This window comes from Phocoena phocoena, chromosome 13 (genome assembly GCF_963924675.1).
Source record: "Phocoena phocoena chromosome 13, mPhoPho1.1, whole genome shotgun sequence".
NCBI lineage: Eukaryota > Metazoa > Chordata > Mammalia > Artiodactyla > Phocoenidae > Phocoena > Phocoena phocoena.
Window position 1 is genome coordinate 16,178,066 of NC_089231.1, and position 13,058 is coordinate 16,191,123.

Consider the following 13,058-nt stretch of genomic DNA (forward strand, 5'->3'; position numbering starts at 1 on the left):
TGCACCAACAGCAACAGATAACATTGCATCTGCTTTTTAAAAACCTTAACCAACCAGAAGTAAAAGATAATAATTTCTTGCAAATTATCTCAGTTCTATTTTTACAAGGAGGATGTCAGAGAAATCCCTTTGCCAGGTAGATCAGTAGTGAAAAGCAAAGCACCCATCTTTATTCTATGAAATCACTGAATTTCACAGCAGAAAAAAACAATTTTTAGTGTAAGTTAAAAAAAAATAAATAGCACTACCCCTCTTCCAAAAATTAATACAAAGGTTCATTCTATTACTGTGCATATGTAAGGCTATCTTGGGCACCACCCTGCTTTGGGCAACAATAGAAGTAAAGAATGAAATAAACTATTACTTGACTGCTGTAGATATGAAGGGGCAGAACAAAGAAATCATATTATTCTTCTGTCAAATAGAAACTAAAGGAATTCCGAATCCTTTGGGATTTTGTTGTTGCTGTTTTTATTGCTAACTCTTAATGTCTTCGTTTATTCCTCCAATCAGTGTATTGCAAAATCCCAGCATTTTTTTTTGCTTTTTTTTTTAAAACCTTTTGTGGTTTGAAGCTGACTTTGTAGGCGCATATAGATATCAGTCTACACATCATACTTTCCCTCCGAATTCCACTATGAGATTGGGAAATTCCTTTGTTAGGTAGAGCACACAAAAGGTGTCTTCCTTGAGGGAAAGGAGAAGGAAAACAAAAAGAAAAGCCTTTTCTTTATCTCACCATCAAAAGGCCCGACAAACCACTCCTTAAACTGACAGCCCCCTGACTTGAGCTACATATTTTGTAGCTCAAAACTAAGACTAGGCCTAGGAGTTTATAGAGTTTCATATGTTAAATTTGTTGGCTTGTTTTCAAAGGAAGTATTACATTATTTAACACTAGCATTATAATTTCAAGATCTGTAGCTGAGTGGCCAGCAAAGGGGGAAAAAAAATCCATCCTACGTCTTCAACAAAATATTGAAAGAATCAGAATTTTTTAATATTTTCCAAAAACATACCTTTGAAAGAAATCATAACCAGATTTAAGTTATTATTATATTAACCTGCCAGAAATAGACTGAGGGGAGGTCTAGGAGAGGATTCCCCTTATTTTTTGTTAGTTATTTCACAAACAGATTTTCCATAGCAAAGCTACCTCCCCTTTCCCAAACCTTATCTGGAAATACCTGCAGAGCCTTCACTCAGAGACCTGAAGGAGGTGGGGGCTATGTCCTATTAAAAGATAAACTGAGACATATTAAAATTTTTAAATGGGGATTTGAGCAAAAATCTTTTCCAATAGGGCAGTGCCAAACCAGAAGTGCTAGGGGACTCCACCTACAGAGGCTGGGGAGAGGCATCGGGAGAAGGTGAGGACTCAAAGCAAGGAAATTATTTGATTGGCTACAGCTTAAAACCTAGTTGGCTGTTTGTGATTGGCCGTCCTTATCGGTTTTGATTTTGTAACCTGGAGGTATTTCCGGGCTAAGATTTTGGTTTATTTAAGTAAGTGGCATTAGAGCCACCTCAGTTTAATGGCCTCCTCATTTAATTAATTTAACGGTTCAAAGTTGGGCATTATTTAAGAGTCCCCCTAGATATCCGAATGACCTCCGAAGTCCTGGGCCCTGGATGAATTCACTAATCTTCATCTCCTACTGTCTCTTTAGGCCTAAATGCTGAAAAGCCAGCCTTGCCTAAGGAAAGAAAAGGATAGGGACCGAGGAAACGGTTGTTGTATGAACTCTAGAGAATCAAAGAAGAGCAAGAAATTTTGGGATTGGGATACCAGCAAAGAGTCACCTTCAGCAACTATGGGCCAACAGACAATACCTGTTGAGAACTTTGTAAGATTTCCTAACCCTTTGTAACTTTTACATTATGTCTGGGCTTCTTTGAAAGGAACTGGTTGTTTGGGCTTTTTCCTACTAAGAGGAGGAGAAGAGAAAGAAGAGAGCTAGGAAGGTATATGAGAAAAGGAAAGACATTCAGACTTAATCCTTTAAGGAGGAGAAGCTAACACATAGGAAAGGGGACTTACTTCCACCCAAGAACGGATCTCATTGGTTCCCTGCAGCACAGAGGCTACCTGGGCACTCTGTATGTGAATCTTCATCTTTGCATCTTCTGCCCCCCACCATCTGTAGCAGTTAGCCCAATACCTTGTACATCCCATACTTGAAATTAACTAGTTATTTGTGAACTAAAGAATGGATAATAAACCCACAAGTACCTAAAAATAAGCATGTCCCAAGCTAAACATAAGATCTTTTGCCACTGTAGTGGATACTGTAAGCGTTTTGTCTAGAACCATCTTTGGGGTATACACCCCCATCCCCTAGCTGCTGAGACTATTGAGAGCTGACCACTCACAACTGAGTCCCCAGCAAATTGCCTCGGCTATTTTGTGCCAGGTTCTGTGAACTGTCTCACCCAAGTTTACACTCCTCCCCCGGGAGCAGCCAATGTCTGGCTGATGTAGCAAGACCAAGGCTTGCCTTAATCTGGGCCAGTTCTAAAGAGCCATCCTAGCTCCAGAACTCCCTGGAAATTGGCTTAGGCCTCAGTCTCCATAGCACTGTGGGTCAACTCCTTCTACCTAATCTGGCCTTCCTCACTCCCTCACAGGTGGCTCTCTAGAGATTATCCAGAGCCTATTTCTAAGAAACTCAGCCCCAGACACCAACCAAACCAGATCCGCCTCCCCCTTGATTCTGCCACCTGATGACACTTACTACCTCACCTATTCCATAGCCACGTGCTGAGGGTTCTACCTCCCGAGGATCTGTTGATTCCAGTCCCTTCTCTCCATATCCATCACCTGGACTCAACCTCCTGCTCATCCCCTCAGCTCAAAACTGGTCCCTAGGGGCTTCCCTGGTGGCGCAGTGGTTGAGAGTCCGCCTGCCGATGCAGGGACGTGGGTTCTCGCCCCGGTCCGGGAAGATCCCATATGCCACGGAGCGGCTGGGCCCGTGAGCCATGGCCACTGGGCCTGCGCGTCCGGAGCCTGTGCTCCGCAATGGGAGAGGCCCAGGTACAGAGAAAAAAAAAAAAAACTGGTCCCTAACTGATCTTCTTGCCTCCAACCTGGCCAACTTCCAATACATTCTCCACGCCGAGAACTCTAGGAACATTTCTAGAGATGCCAGCTTGTCACCCCTCTTCGCAAACCTTTCCATATCTCTCCATTGTCCTTAGAATAAGGTCCAGGCTCAGAAGACTCTCCATGAGTCAAGCCGTTTGCCTGTCCACATCCCTTGCCCTCCCTCCTCACATTCTAAGATCCAGCCTTGTAGAACTTTTCGTTCCTTGAATGAGACCTGATGGCTTTCGCTGCCAGGCCTTCACAGCGCTGTTCCCTCTTTCCAGAAGGCTCTCCCCACCCTTCCCAATCCCATTCGTCTAACTAACTCCCATGTATCTTTAGGTCTAAATTTACGTCACTCACTTGGAGAAGCCTTCCTTGACCTCTCTCTACATGTACAAGCTGAGTGGCCCTGACATGTCCCTAAGTTATTCTTTTCACGTGACACTTGCTGTGCGGCTTGCAGGATCTTAGTTCCCAGACCAGGGATTGAACCCCGGCCACCATGGTGAAATCGCCGAGCCCTAACCACTGGACCATCAGGGAATTCCTGACACTTGAGTTTTTGGCTCTCTCCCCATGTGATAAGAAACCTGTGAGATCAGGGACAATGATACTTTGGCTCACTGAGGTCTCTCCAGTGCCATCATCACATATAGAAAGACATTGAAAAATTAGGTGTTCAGAACATCCAGATTGATTAAACGCCCGTAGGGATTTTTTTTCTCAATGACATTTGGAGATAAAAGATGATTAAATACAATTTTTGCTAAACAATGATAAGTTTATTTAACACCAAAAGACCCAAAGCCACATATCACTAGGGAAACATTGGTTATTTCTGCAGAGGTAGAAAACACAAATATAAACCAACAAATGTTAAATTAGGAAAATAATAACCAGAAAATATGACTGCAAAATAAAATACATTCATTTGTCAGCAAACAGTTGGAAGATGCTTAAAAAATATTGCTGTAGATTTGAGCAAACACGTATTAGAATAAATTACACAGTGTGGGAAGGTTGCTGTACTGTTGAAAGAGAAGAGCAGCTATTTCTAACATGCCACTGCTTAGGGCATATATGCACGATCCTGTTCCAGTGACGACGGAGCTGTACAAACTGATTTTTTATGAACAACTAAATAAAAAGTTTAGCAGAGAAGGTATATTCTCAATAATAAATGATTTCTTTAATGGAAACAATATATGATTTTTTAAAAACTCATATATTGAGTTGATGTTATTGTAACAATAACAACCAAAGAAGCAGCCACTCTCCAGGAATTTTTAATTCTGGGATTAAATTACAAAAATTCTAGCACATAAAATTGATCACTGAATCATTCACAGATAAGCTACTGCAGCCGAGAGATTGAAGCCAAAATTTCAGAGATTGCTACAGGATATCATCAGTGAGGTTAATTTTATTTTTAAAGGGGGGTGGGGGGGTATAAGAAGGACTTTCCTGCCAGAAAGACTCAATCTTGGACTTTGAAAGATGAGGCATCACTACTGAAATCTTCGTACCACACAGTGGTTTGCTGGATATGTTACAGCAAAGAACTTTATAAAGATAAGCTATTCGTTGTCCTCTTAAAAACAGTAGTTTCAAATCTGCCATCTTTTTCATTAGTAAATGCTGTCCATTACACACTGTCTGGCAGATATTTTGTTAGAACAAAAAATGCGTGCGAATTCCCTGGTGGTCCAGTGGTTAGGGCTTGGCGCTTTCACTGTGGTGGCCGGGGTTCAGTCCCTGGTCGGGGAACTAAGATACCACAAGTCTCTCGGCAAGGCCACAAAAGGAAAAAAAAAAAAGCTTAATCTGTTCTTTTAAAGATAATGTTCTAACCATGAGGAAGAAAGTGATTACTTTTAGAAAGAAACTCACGCTATGGAGAGAGCATGTTAGATTTTAGAAACATGTTTAGCAATCACTTGTGATTTGGTGCTAAAAATTATGTATGAATGTTACCTTTAACAACTATCAACTATGTAGTTTATTTACAGGAACAACTGACTGACATTGGGAAACAGTGACTCATCACCCAAATTTCCACTCAACCTTTTTCACAGATGGTAGGTGGAATTAAAAAGTGAGCATTATCGGGCTTCCCTGGTGGCGCAGTGGTTGAGAGTCCGCCTGCCGATGCAGGGGACACGGGTTCGTGCCCCGGGCCGGGAAGATGCCACATGCCACGGAGGGGCTAGGCCCGTGAGCCATGGCCGATGAGCCTGCGCGTCCAGAGCCTGTGCTCTGCAACGGGAGAGGCCACAACAGTGAGAGGCCCGCGTACCGCAAAGAAAAAAAAAAAAAAAGAAAAAGTGAGCATTATCGTTAAGCACTCGGTGAAAATGATCCACCTGTTCCAATGGTACCTAACTTTTCCCACTAAGACAGCGTTTAAAACAACCAACGTAAAAAGAAACTGAAGTTAGAACAAGATCTTCAAATCACTTTATCACAATGTGTTCTACCAAGATTTCCCAAAAAGATGCAGGTTGAATACTAAAAGTTTTAATGAGAGCAAAATACTTTATACTGCTCATAAAGACAATTAAATTTTTTTTGACATTGTTTAGTCCATCATAATTTCAACCTTCTTTGACTTCTGTTTTTGCATATAATTTGTAATGTACAAGACATATCAGGATAGTACTCTCTGTGTTTAATTTATAAGTGAATATATAGGTGTGATTCATCAAGAGTAAAAGCCACTGGGGACTTCCCTGGTGGTCCAGCGGTTAAGACTCCACGCTTCCACTGCAGGGGGCACGTATTCGATCCCTGGTCAGGAACTAAGATCCCACATGCTGCGCGGTGTGGTCCAAAAAAGAAGAAAAACAAGAGAGTAAAAGCCACTGGACTTGAAAATTTTCCTTGAGTGGACAAGCTCAATTTTTGCTAGATAGAGTGAAAACTTGTATTCCTTAATTTCACTGCATTGACAGTCCAGATTTGGGGAAATAAATAACCGTGATCAGATAAATAATCAGCATCACACCCGTCTTGAGTTTCCACCTCAGCCTCTCACCAAATATAAAGGCAATCAACTGTATCACTTCCAGAGGATTCCTGGATCCTCCCTTTCCATCAGCGCCTCTCCTCTGACCTTTCTCTCATTTTGTCCCTCCCAGTCCATCACAGAGTATTAAGTCAACTTGACTGTACCACGTGGAAAATTCAGAGCATAAACCACAACCAGTTAAACTAGAGTAAGTCCCCTACCTACGAACCTTCAAGTTGCAAATGTGTGTTCGCATGTCCAACTACATAAGTTAGTTCACATGTCTGAGGTACACTGTCACGTGCATGCATCCTCTACAAGTGGTTGTGCTTTTGTGTACTTCACAGTACTGTAGAGAGTGCAGTAGCACAGTATCTTTATTTCAAGCTAGATCTGCAGGAGGACGACTTCATTGAACTCCTTGCTCTGCAACATGAGGAGCTTACTAATGAGGACCTGATGGAATTGGAGGCCCAGAGAAAGGATGAAGAGAGACAAGAGGAAGAAGTAACTGAAGAATTGAAGAGATTCACGATGCAGGAAATGGCAAGGGGATTTTCTTTATCTGAGGAGGCACTGTTAGTTTTTGAGGCACAGACCCGGATGTAGAACGGTACACGAAGGTTGCAGCAGCCGTTCAGAATGCAGTCCAGTGCTACCGTGTCATCTATGACAAGAAAAAAAGAGCTATTACCCAGACATCACTGGATCATTTTTTCAAAAGGGTAGACAGAATTGAATCCAGCAAGGAACCAGAACCTGTGCCATCAGCGTCAGGCGTGAGTGAAACTGCAGCTTGCCCTCTGTCTCCCGTTGCTGCCGATCCTTCGGCTCTACCATCTCCCACCTCCTCTCCCTCCTCCAGTCAGTAACTCTTCTTGCAGTGCCAGCCCCTGGATGCCAGCTGTTGTACTGCACTACGGTACTTTTCAAGGTACTGTACTGTAAGATGAAAAACGTTTTATCTTTTGTGTTTGTTATGCATTATTTGTGTGAAAAGTATTATAAACCTATTACAGCACGGTACTATATAGCTGATTGTGTTAGTTGGGTACCTTTGTTGGACTAACTTTGTTGGACTTATGAACAAATTGGACTTAGGAATGTGCTCTCAGATGGAACTCGTTCCTATGTAGGGGACTTACTGTACCTTAGCACCAGGCACTGCGCACCACAGGCACCCCTCAGTTGCTTTGCAAAGGGAGCAGTAACTAAGCCCCTCCAGGGGCTGCCACCCATCTTCCTAGATTCTTTTAACTAGTCCATCCTACCCTTACCCTCTAAGCACAAATTACGTCAAGAGGAATAAAGACCCTTTCTCTTGGGGCGTAAAATAAACCCTCTACCCCTCTTTCTGGCTGCCTCCCTAATGAAACTATAGTCTGAAAGATTGTCCCTACTTTGGGGATTCTGCATGGAACTCCTCACATCAGCCCCTTCTTGAAATTCTTTCTTTCCCTTAGCTTGATGCCATTCCCCTTTCTCTAAAGATCATGCTTTCTCAGCCTTTCTTCCTAGCTGAGTTTTCTGCAGTCCTCTGTTAAATATGGATGTTCTCAAAGTTCTTTTTTTTTTTTTTGTAATAAATTTATTTATTTTTGACTGTGTTGGGTCTTCGTTGCTGCGTGCGGGCTTTCTCTGGTTGCGTCGAGCGGGGGCTACTCTTCCTTGTGGTGCGCGGACTTCTCATTGCGGTGGCTTCTCTTGTTGCAGAGCACGGGCTCTAGGCACGCGGGCTTCAGTAGTTGTGGCATGTGGGCTCAGTAGTTGTGGCTCGCAGGCTCTAGAGCACAGGCTCAGTAGTTGTGGCGCACGGGCTTAGTTGCTCTGCGGCATGTGGGATCTTCCCAGACCAGGGCTCGAACCCGTGTCCCCTGCATGGGCAGGTGGATTCATAACCACTGTGCCACCAGGGAAGCCCTTCTATCTTTTTTTAAAAATTTATTTTTTATTGAAGTATAGTTGAATTACAATGGTGATATATATATATATATATATATATATATATATACACACATTCTTTTTCATATTTCAAGGTTCTATCTTTGACCCTTTTCTTTTCGAACTCTGCATTCCTTGGGGAAACACATTCGTTCTCAGGGCTTCAAGTATCTCTTTATTCTGGATTCCCAAATCTCTGTTTCTAGCCCTAACATCTCCTCTAACTCCAGATCACAATGAATTGTCAAGTAAGCTCGAGAAATGACTGACAGTCATGTCTAACTCGGGAGGTCCAAAAGGTACCTCCTCTTCTCCCATCCTCCATGGTGGCATGTGACTCAACGGCCCCACGCTCCTTTCTCCATCCCTCTGCCATGTTGCACTCCTGCCTCCACAGCCAGGAGGCGAGGACTGCCTGTGCTTTCTGCAGCCTTCTCCGTGCACCTGTCCTCTGTCCCCAGCTCTGTGGATGCCTTGGTTTAAGGAGCTCCCTCTCACCTGCTCTCTCTGTTTTTGTTTGTTTGTTTGTTTGTTTGGGCCGCACTGTGCAGCATGCGGGATCTTAGTTCCCCAACGAGGGATCGAAGCCGTGCCCCCTGCAATGGAAGCGCAGAGTCTTAACCACTTCCCTCAAGGGAAGTCCCTCTCCTGCTCTCTTACAGAGACTTCTTCACTTATCGCTAACCTCTTTTCAAGCAATTTCTGCTCACCAAACAGCCCTTAAGCAAGCAGCTTATCACATTAAATGCATATACACCATGTTATTCCTTTCCGCTGGAAGAAAAAGTGCCCTCATCAAAAGTGCCCCGCACACGTGATCATCACCACCTGCTGACAAGACAAAGCTGAGTTGAAGGCTCACCACAGGAAGTCGGGGAGAACACTCCTCAAAATGCTTGCACAGGGCTTCCCTGGTGGCGCATTGGTTGAGAGTCCGCCTGCCGATGCAGGGGACACGGGTTCGTGCCCCGGTCCGGGAAGATCCCACATGCCGCAGAGCGGCTGGGCCCGTGAGCCATGGCCGCTGAGTCTGCGCGTCTGGAGCCTGTGCTCCGCAACGGGAGAGACCACAACAGTGAGAGGCCCGTGTACCGCAAAAAAAAAAAAAAAATGCTTGCACAATGTCTCATAGGGAGGGGGAAGGTAAGAATCAGGGGGTGGGGCGGGAGGAGGGGCGAGGACGGAAAAAATAAAATAAAAGAATTTACTGAGAATTGGAAGCTTGGTTTAAGGTGGGCCTATCAATGTGGGAGCTTGGCTAGGAGGCATGAGTCCAGGACTGGTAAAAACAGCAAGGTGAGGACTTAGAGGCGAGGGATTTGAAGAATCTTAGTGCACGGATTACTGTGTCCTTTTCATCAAGAGTTGATGGGTCTTTAGAGAAGCTCTTCTAAGAAACAACCAAACCATTTTCTGGGGCAGGAGACCTCTGGAAGAATAAAGAAATGCTAATTAGAATAACAGAACAGAAAGTGATGTTAACGTAGACACTAAGGTATAGTGTAGGTTCTCAAAGTCCAGGCTGGGGTGGGGAGTGGCCAGTTCTGGTTCTTGCTGATTTTGCCTCTTCAGGGCCTCCCTAATTTGACTCTAGCCTCATCCATCTCATCCATCCTGTCTGAGGTTGTAGTACCAGGTGACTGGAGAAGAAAGAGAAAACATGCACAGAAGTATCCCTAAACCTTCCTCTCTGGAACCTACTAAGTAATAAAGCATTTGGGTAAATAAGGACAATCTCAATTTGAAAAAAGGTCTGATCCCTTTATCCTTAGCAAATCCAAAGTAGCTTGCCAAAAAAGAGGGGAAAATCTTACCCTCTGTAAAACCAAGACCATCGCAGGACTCCTCCACGATCAGGTGGGTAGGATCTTAGGGGCACATATGCGGATCTGAGGAAAGAACTGTTTTCAATTTTCCTTCTCTTTATTTATTTCGTGTTAAAATATTTATATTGTTTCTGCTAGGAAGCTTGTCACAGAATAGACAATTTTCCTTTGTGATTACTATCCTAGCTAATATACTAATAATCTCTTAGAATTTAATAGCAAAAGCCCACGAACAAATATAGAGCCAAGGAAGGCTTACCTTTGCCTTAGAGCTTTGGCTCTTTAGGTAGAATTTGGAAAACTATTCTTTTTTTTTTTTAAATTTATTTATTTTTGGCTGCGTTGGGTCTTCATTGCTGCACGCAGGCCTTCTCTAGATGCGGCTAAGCGGGGGCTACTCTTCCTTGCGGTGCGCGAGCTTCTCATTGCGGTGGCTTCTCTTTTTGCAGAGCACGGGCCCTAGGCGTGCAGGCTTCAGTAGTTGTGGTGCACGGGTTCAGTTGCTCCGCGGCGTGTGGGATCTTCCCAGACCAGAGCTCGAACCCGTGTCCCCTACATTGGCAGGCAGATTCTTAACCACTGCGCCACCAGGGAAGCCCTGGAAAAACTATTCTTGATCTGTTATCCTGGGCACTTTTTTTTTTTTTTTTTGCGGTATGTGGGCCTCTCACTGTTGTGGCCTCTCCCGTTGCGGAGCACAGACTCGGGACCCGCAGGCTCAGCGGCCATGGCTCACGGGCCTAAGCCGCTCTGCGGCATGTGGGATCTTCCCGGACCGGGGAACGAACCCGCGTCCCCTGCATCGGCAGGTGGACTCTCAACCACTGTGCCACCAGGGAAGCCCTTGGGCACTTTCTGATAGTGAAGAAGTCATGAAGTATACGTGCAAGTGTAGAAATAATAGGAGTACTCACACTCATACCAAACTATTCTGCTTGTAGGATGGGATTTCCTTTTTTTTACATTTTATTTTATTTTTAAGATTTATTTACTTGGCTGCACCAGGTCTTAGTTTCCGCATGCGGAATCTAGTTCCCTAAGCAGGGATCGAACCCAGGCCCCCTGCATTGGGAGCGCGGAGTTTTAACCACTGGACCACCAGGGAAGCCCCTGCAGGTGAGATTTAAAGCAGCCCTTCCATCTGACAGACTCACCTGCCTTTAGAGACCGCAGTAGTACTCTCTAGCATAGAGCAAGGTAGCAGTATAAGGTTCCACAGGAGCTCTCCCAGTACCCTGGTGTGGAGCCTTGAGGCTGAATTCCATCCTCAGTGCCAAGGTCAACAGTTCCACGTACTATCCTTCTTCCTTACCATTCTTTGTCCTTTTCTACCACCCCCCCCATCACTTAGACTTTAATAATACACATTGCAGAATTAGGATATGATATGAGTGGCTAATAGAACCGTGGACTGACCTGGAGTTAGTTGATTTCAGTTATTAAATGCTTACTGGTGCAGAGCCCAATTCGTGACACTAGTACTGGACCTCGGGGTCTCCGCGGTGCTGTTCCTGCTGTCTTGGATGGCTTTCCACAGATATTTACCAGCCTGGCTCCCTCCCTCACTACATTCATGTCTCTGCTACATCATCACCTTGTCAGAGGGGAGCTTCCCTTGCTGCCCTAACTAAAACCGCCCCCTTCTATCTCTAGTTAGCCCTTTACTGCGTTTTATTTGTCCCATAGCACTTACCACTACCTGGCATTATATTTAAGGTTGCCAGATATAATACATCCCATCTTTGGAACCTACTTAACACTAAAAAATTCATTATTCATCTGAAATTCAAATTTAACTGGGTGCCTTGTATTTTTATTTGCTAAATCTGGCAACCGTAATTATATTGCATCTTTCATTCCTTTCCCTACCATTTGAATGCAAACTCCGTGAAGCAAAGATGTGGTCTGTTGGATTCACTGCTCTAAATCCCCAGCATCTAGTGTTCTGGAGTCTCATCAGGCTGGGCACACAGTAGGCACTCTGTGAGTGTTCAGGAAGGAAAGAAGAAAGCACAAAGCAATACGGCACCAACCGAGGACTTTGTGCTAACAGGGCGATGCATGCCGCATTCCCATCTGGCTTCCACTGTCTCCTTGGAAAATTTTCAATTGTAACGGGGATTCCAAAGATGAAAACGTTTGCTTTCTGGTCCAGATACTGGATTAAGACCACCAATATGTACCAAACTGCCAAACCCCAGTCAAAGGACAGCTTACAAATCCCACTGATACGAATCAGAATTGAGCCATAAATTTGGCAGTAAAAACAAAATTCTTTTTTTTTTTTAACCCCTAACCATGCCTTGTCTTGCCAAGTGTTCTCCATCTACAATCGCCGGATTTCCTTCCCCAACTGCATTCACTCTGTTGTTCCTCCATGGTGCTCTTGTTCACATAAGCTAGAAAAGAAAACTACATCCATCAAATATTGTCCTCAACGGCCAGTCTTTAAAATACTTGGCCGTGTCTAGGGTGATAGTTTGGGCAGCTTCATTTGATGTTCTGACAACTGGGTATTGTTAGTTTTGACCTGGTTACTTAGAGAAGACTTTGTAATCCTCCCACCCCCAATCACTCATGTGTATTTACTTAGCTAAGTAACTCTTGTGACCCGTGGCATTCCTCTAATGGGTCTTTTCCAGAGGCAGGAAACCAGAAAGGTGGTAGAAGCTCAGAAAGCACACCTTTTCCACGCAGCAGCAGAAAGTATTTCTTGCCGTGGTTTGATCTTTAATAGCTTCCACCCAGATGCAAACCAAGTTTTCTTTTTCTTCTGCTTATTCCATATCTCACCCACCTGGAAGAAAAAAATAAATAAATAAAATAAAAATGGAAAACATCTACCTTTATACAAAGAAATAGCCACGTACGTCTTTTGTCTTGCTAATGCCTTTAAGCTTCGCTATACCTTCACCCTACAGCATAATTCTGAGCAATGTATATCTCAGGATGTCTTGAAGTAAATGATGGGATACCAAGAATACAGTGGCGCGATACAGGAAGAAAGTGAGGTTAGCTGGCACAGTTTGCTACTGAGAGCCTGCCAGGAAAATTTCAAAGATCCAAGAAACAATCCCATTAGAGAAAAATACAGAAACAGGTGCAAGACCTAAATGGCCAGGCATCTTGGAGCTGAGGTTTATAGAAAAAGATACCATACATACACTGGGTGGTTTAGCACTGGATCTCTTGT